Here is a 7,312-nt window from a genome sequence, read left to right on the forward strand (position 1 = left end):
AAGAAGATGCCAGAGGGTCTGAGCTGCAGTTGGGAAACGCTGATCGCGGGAAAGTGCTGGGACTGCGGCAGGACAGAGTGGTGGGGGGAAGGGGACAGGGGAGAGATGCAAGGGTGGGCTGGCTGCTCGCGGGGGTGGGTGGCTGGGAGATACTGCTCAGGGGGCAGAATGGGCTGTGACCAGGCTGCCTGCTTGGCGCTACAGCCCCAGCCCAGCTCAGGGACTGCCGCATGCCTCCCTTCCTCCTCTTTCCAGCTTGCTCCGCTGCCCCCCACGTGAGCTGGAGCTGCTGCAGCCACCATGCTCTGGCCCAAGTGGGACTGGGGCAGCTGGAGGCCCCTCTGGCAGGGCTGGTGGCAAGGGGCTGTGGGTTGGGAATGAGTCCCGGCAGGGCTTGGGTGGCAGGGTTGGAGGGAACAGGGACTGCAGGTTGGGAGTGAGGGGCACTGGCAGGGCTGAGGGTGCAGGGGCTGTAGGTTGGGTGTGAGGGACACCAGCATGACCTGGGGGACAGGACAGGACCAGGGACTGTGGGTCATGCCCCAGCAGGACGAGCGGGGTATGGGTTGGGACAGGCCATGAACCTTTGCAAATGGGTCCTGGTAGGAAAAAGGTTGAGAACCACTGCTCTATTTCATGACCTTGGTATGTGTAAAAGTCAGCCATCCCTTATTGGTCAGCCTCCTTTCAAATATCTTCCTATGCTCTTGGAAGATGTGTTACTTGATCATCTTCCAGGTGTGGTCTGAAAAGGCCTTGAAGCTCTCTAATTAACATATTTTTGGTATCCCAACAGGCTGGTCACCTTCCAGGAAGGGAGTAAAAATGTGGGGGGCACCTAATTAGAAGCTGAGACCTTGTTAAACTTAAGACGGGGGAGGTAAGGTAAAGGTGGTGAAAGGCTTGCTAGAAGTTGAGGTCTTGTTGAGCCAATGTTTTAATGAAGACTTAGCAAGACTTAACAGATGCCAATCTACAGGGTCTCTAGTTTATCCAATGCTGTAGTACAAAAGCATAATATTAATAGTGACTTGACTGTTGCCTGCAGCACTTCCAAATTTGGCAGAATAGCCCTGGAGTCAGGAACAAATCTTTGTTTGGCTTTATGAAAGTTGGGCTAAATCCCATTTCAATTTTACATGCTTGCAATGCAATTTTTTGCTACTTAGCACAGAGTTTGTTCTGTTTTCATTTGTGGTGAACAAGGTCACTCAGTATGTAGCTGAGTAAAAGTAGCCCAGAGAGAACTAGTAAGTAACTTGATTGCTAGACTTAGGGTAGAAATGTTTTCTGGCATCAAGAATCTACTAGTTGTCTTTCTGTGACTCCCATTTGGAAATTAAATGGTATTAATAGTATGTTCAGCCGATTCAATTTCCCTTGGGTACCAGTGCAGCCTGAGTACAGCCTCCTAACAATGCTCAGTAGGGGAGCACAGGCCAAGTGTAGCTATATGGAATTCATACTGTAAGTTCCAAAAATTGCCATTCTATGACTATGCAAGTGCAACTTCGGCACATGAAGGTGAAGCAGAGTTTAACCATTGCTGTTCGAATCGTGGAGTACTGACTGTGCTGAATATGATTCTCAGCTAATTGCACAACTGGAACATCAGAAGGTACAGAGCAAAGTCCCCATTGTCTATCCCCATACCTATCAAAGTCCTTTTTTGGCCAGGCAACCATAAGTTCAAAACCCATATAATCTCTTAAGTGGTATTAATATTTTTTTTCCTCCTTTTTTTACAACTCTTATGAGCAAATCTTTAATGCTGAATCTAAAATGGCAGATTTAAGCTTTATTTACCTAGCTATAGGCCAGTGGTCTCCAACCTTTTTATGGTGAAGATCACTTTTTGTAAGTAAAGGGCACCCCAGGATCTATGGTCCCTGGCTCGCCCCTCCCCACCTGCCTCCTGGACAAGCCGCTTGGGCTCTGACCCCACTCACCCAGCCCGGCCTGGGGGGCATGGGGCATAGCTCAGCCCATCCACGTGTGTCCTGCCGCTTTGTCACAGGCCAGCTGGGCACTGTAAGTGTATCAGTTTAGTTGCAGGCTGACTGGGTGCTGCAACTGTATCAGCCACTGGGCTGTTTGGTTCAGGATTGAGGGGGCAGAGTTGGGAGTGAACCAAAGGCAAATTTCTTATAGCTTACATAAACAACAGTTAACAGAAAGATAAATGTGACAACCAGATAATGCAGTATTAAAGAGCTAATAGTAAATAATAACAACAGATAGATGGATCAATCTGTCGCAGGCCAACTGGGCGCTGCGAGGGTATCAGCCACTGGGCTGTTCAAAACAACAGAAAGACAGACATGGATTGGCAACTTATCGATAGCCCCTTGATGCCAGGTGTACGCCAAGTGATTCCAGTGAAGTCAGGCATCCCCGATCGACGTTGTTGGAGGGATTACCGGGGAAGGTCACTTGATCAGGATCCAATCTTCACTCGCACAGGGGTCTGGGCTTGGAACAGCAATGACTGTTCTGTTCCCTCCTTCCTACTGGTCACCTGATGCACGTGCTTATTATACCTAGTCTTATGCTAATCTGTTGGCTTTAGAGCCACTCATAGTCTGGCTTTATAGCTGTTACCTTAGAGGATTAAAAGGTGTTAAAAATTATCATAAAAGGTTACTACCCAGTGTCGGGTTTATCCAATAAGCAAATCACAATGCAGCATTTTTAGGTTTGGTATTAACAGTACTAAACCCAACCCTTTTAGGTTTTTCTGAATATGCTTTCTTGAGACATGCTTTCCTGGAATGTGTTGGGTGTGCCAGGCGGTTGGATTCAGTTTTTATTGTCAAGGCTGAACCCTGAGCAAAAACCGTTAGGTCAACTAATATTGTAGCTGCAGCTTAGCCTTTGGGGCCCAGTCAGTTCCACGAACAGTTAGTTTTATCATTTTGGTTAAACTTATGACAGACAAGTTACATTTGTGGGTTTCGAATTTACAAGCTTTATATCAACTAACATTGCCTATCAGGCAAAATACTAAATGCCTCCAAGAAGCACACATTTATTGCTTCTTAATCCCTCTGGTTCTGGCTGTCACACTGCTCCCAATTGTGGAGCGTCTGATGGATCAAGGTTGACTGGTTGGTGACCACTGCCGTAGGCTGTCTCAGAAGGACTGTGCTGGTGGAGGTAGTGTTTTTAGCTTAAGAGAACTATCTGTCCTACAGTACTAAAAATTCTAGTTGGGTTCACTGATGATATAGTATTAAAGTGAACAAAATTGATTTTTTTCCCCTTAAAATTACTAGGTAGTAGTGTGAACATGTTTTTATTATATTCAAATAATTATTAATAATAATGTATCCAATGGAAGTACATATATTTGGATTTTTAAACTTTTTTTTAACTTTATTAACAAATTTAACTTCTCATGTAACAAATTTAACATTTAAAGATACATCCAGTCCCCTAAAATACAAAGGCAAATATTTATCTTTCATCAGCAGTACTCTTTAACCCAGATCAGCGTCCACAGAGAAGAGACTTTTGTGTTCTTTTCTTCTCTTCCTTTCAACCTCTGATAGTTCCTTCTCACAGAGTTTGCGTTCTCCTTCAGTATTCAAAGAGATTTCTCAAGCTTGCTCATTTGAAGGCAGGCCAAGAGATAGTTTTTCAGCAAATTCCAAGAAACTCCACCAAATTTTTAAAATGGCATCTTTTTCCTTCTCCCCTGAAAGATACTAGATAGGATAATTTTTCCATTGCTAAAACTTTCCAAACTTTTTGAAATCAGTCAGTGTTTCAAAATAGGGGTATTGCTTCTCTTTCCAGGGTTTTGCAAGTATAATTCTTAAATCCATTAGAAGATAAGTGATAATTCTTATGTGTTGCAGAATTCTCAGGAAGATTCGGTAAGAGCACTACAGGGTTATCTGGTAGATGGCATCCTGTTATTTCCCTTACTATGTCTGCAACTTTTTTCTGGAACAGTTTGATTCTAGGACACGCCCGCCATATTTGGTAAAACACTCCCAACTGACTACTCCCTCCAACATTTGGCTATTCCCGTTCCACACATAAGTTTATTTGTATTTTTGAAAAAGTTTTGTTTCCTTAAAAATTACATTACATGGACATATTTAGATGAAACACAGAAGCCAGGAAAAGTTGTAATCTTAAAAATGTGTTATGCTGGGGGTTGGATGAAACCTTATCAGATCTGTCAAGTCTAATTAAAAAAAACAACAGAAACTTGAGTGGCAAACAAAGCCACAGTAGGAGTTGGGCCATGTAATCTGAAATTTGTCCTAGCAGCTGAATACAAATGCAGGGACTCAATATTGCTTCCTGAAACTTTTTTTACATAGAGTACTAGCTGGAAAGAGGCTTTGAATTGTGAACAAGTAAATTGCCTCCTGTTGTTGGATTCCTGCTGGGTTCAGGGAAGCAGGCCTTTATGAATATTGTTTAAGAACAAGTTAAAGAAATTAAAGAAATATCTGACTCCTATAGGAAACAATATGCAAGGTCTCAATTTGGCAAACCACTTGGTTCAAAAGCAAGAATTTCTTTTGCTAGTCTTACAATCCAATTAATCTCTTACAAGCCCTCTCTGTGAAAAGGACAACATCAATTTCCACTGAAATCAGTGAGAGTTTTTCTCCATTTCATGAGAAGCTGGGTTGTCAGATACTTCTGTATTATGCTCTATAAAGATTTGGTAACTTGCTGATATAAATATAATATAGTTTTAAATAGCGGTGCACTGATAAAGATTTTTTAGGCTGATACAGATGGCCGATTATTAATGAGACTATCAGCCAATACCGATCTGATTGCTGACATGCAGCCTGGTAGTTTGCAGAACAGTGTCAGGCTGGTAAGTCTGTTAGCGGGGAATGGGTGGGAGGGGACAGATCAAGGCCCCTGTGATGAGGGAGGGGCTGGGGCTGGGATGGAGCCATGATGCAGCTGTGGGGGAAGCTTCTGCCTCTGCACGCACTCCTGGGGGAGCCATGGGGGGCATGTGCCCCCTGTATCTGTGCACGGGGTGAGGGTGGGCTGGGGCGGAGAGTGGCGCCGGGCTCTTCCTGGCAGGGGGCTGGGCCGGGGCTGTACTTGGGGTGGGCTGCAGGAGCGGCACTGGGAGGGGGGGCTACCACCCTGTAGCCCTCTGTGTCAACATCACTGCTGCCCACTCTGTCCTGCACCCAGGCCCAGCCACACCCTCCCTCATTGCAGCAGCCTCAGTCTGCCTTCTCCCCACCCCTTCCCTCCCAACAGGCTTAGCAGCTAGACACTACTGTTGGGCTGGCCATGTGCATACTGCAGTTTCGCATGCACACGACATTTATCAGTGACATTATTGACCACATCAGTAAAAAAAAAAGCTGATAATCTCAATTTTCCTTTTATCAGTGCCAATACAATATGGACCAATGTATCAGTGCACCTCTAGTTTTAAAGAAAGTGTCCAAGCTGCTTGACCAAAATATAGAGGTAGGAGAATGACAAAACCAATAAGTCTTTTGCACAGAATACCTAGAAGTTAAGAAAACATTTTTATACAGTCAAGCTTTGGGCTGCCTGTTGGAACTGCGTACAGCATTACTGTCCAAGGTGTGATATAGTATGGTGGTATTAGTGGCCTCCATTTCCTTGTATAACTTTTTGTGAAATGATTTACTCCATGGAAGAGTGGCAACATCTCCAGAATGCTGCTGATATTTGTTTTAAGTTTTACATTTTCCAGTTTCATATTTGTCAGGAATTTGGCAGTCATTCATACAGAAAATGCATAAAACAATTTTTTTAAAGATTTAGATTTAATTTGGAAAAACCCAGATACGAAGCTGAAAAGAAGTCTCAATGTAATAAAAGTTTGTACCAGCATTCATGATTTTGTAATGTAGTTATTTTTGTTATTTGATATAGTTGAACATTTCTCCATGTTTCTATTTTGTCTCTGGACTACAGTATCTGGAATATTCTAATATTATAAAAGCTTAAGTCTGTCTGTCTGTAACACTTTATTTGCACTCTGGCTGCCAAACAGCCAACTGGAGCGCAAAGAAGTGTCCTGACAGAAGGCAGCCTGCAGCCACGATGGTGGAGACAGGGGACGGAGTTGTAGGGGGGTGACAACAGAGCGGATGGAAGCGGCGGCTCCCCGGAGGCAGCAGCAACAGATCGGATGAAAGGCAACAGATCGCCCTACTCCCTGCAGGTAACATGAGGAGGGTGGGGAGCAGGCAAGGGTCCAACGCAGGGGGTGGTGAGGAACAGGCCAGAGCCCAATGTGGATGGGGTGGGGAAGTAGGTCTGAATTGGGGAAAAGCCAGCCCACCTCTGGCGTGGGGCCTGGGGTGGGACAGCGGGCCTGGCCTGATGCGGGGGAGGGGGATGGGGAAATGAGCCTGAGCTGGGGGAAAAGCCGGCCCGCTGCAGCAGTGGGGGGCAGACAGTGGGCCTGGCCCAGCCCAGCCCAGTCCAATACAGCAGTTGCAGGGGCAGGGGAGGAGCAAGCCTCCCCCCCCCATCAGGCCTGAGCCCATTTCCGTCTGTGTCCTCCCCCCACCGCCACAGCAGCCTGGCTTCTCCCAACCCTCAGGCCCAGTTCTCCACCGCATCGGGCACGGGCCCACTCCTCCCCGCCACCACCTCTGCGGTGAGGAGTGGGGGAGCAGGCCTGGACCCCAAGCAACATGAGGGAAGGGGGAGCGGACCTGGATGGGGGGGTTACGGGTGGGGCTCTGTCCCTGCATGCTCCTCCCTGCCCCCCCATCATTCTTGATGGGCAGTTGGCTAGTAACATAGTATAAAAATCTTCAGTCTGGGTAACTTAAGCTTTTTCTTCAAATTCAAAATAACTTTTTTTTGGTTGGGACTGTATTTTCTTCTTGTGGAGGCTTAATTCCCTATTAATGTTCAAATGGTCTCAGTTAGAGAAAGGCAAAAATAATATGCTGGCAGATTTTCTGTGCATTTACTTGAGAATTTGTATTGGTAAGGAGAAGCAGCTGTCAAGTACACATTATTCATGTATCTCAGTTGCTTGCAGGGGACACAAAGGAACCTACTGTAGTCTAATCTACTTTAACCTGCTCTTTGAAATGCTGAAATGAGCAAATGTAAAATAAATAGTGAGTACTCTCCATTCCTTAGTAAGATAAGTGCATTTTATACTTCCTGACTTTTATAGACCACTCACAAAGTATCACTTAATGCTTATAACAGTGTTCTTTCTGCCCATTTAGAACAGAAAGTTCCATCTCTCCCCCCCTGCCACAAAACATCCCTCAAACCCAAATATATGTACTGTACACAGAGTCATATATTTATACAG

This window comes from Gavialis gangeticus, unplaced genomic scaffold (genome assembly GCF_001723915.1).
Source record: "Gavialis gangeticus isolate Ggan-Ray unplaced genomic scaffold, GavGan_comp1, whole genome shotgun sequence".
Classification (NCBI taxonomy): domain Eukaryota; kingdom Metazoa; phylum Chordata; order Crocodylia; family Gavialidae; genus Gavialis; species Gavialis gangeticus.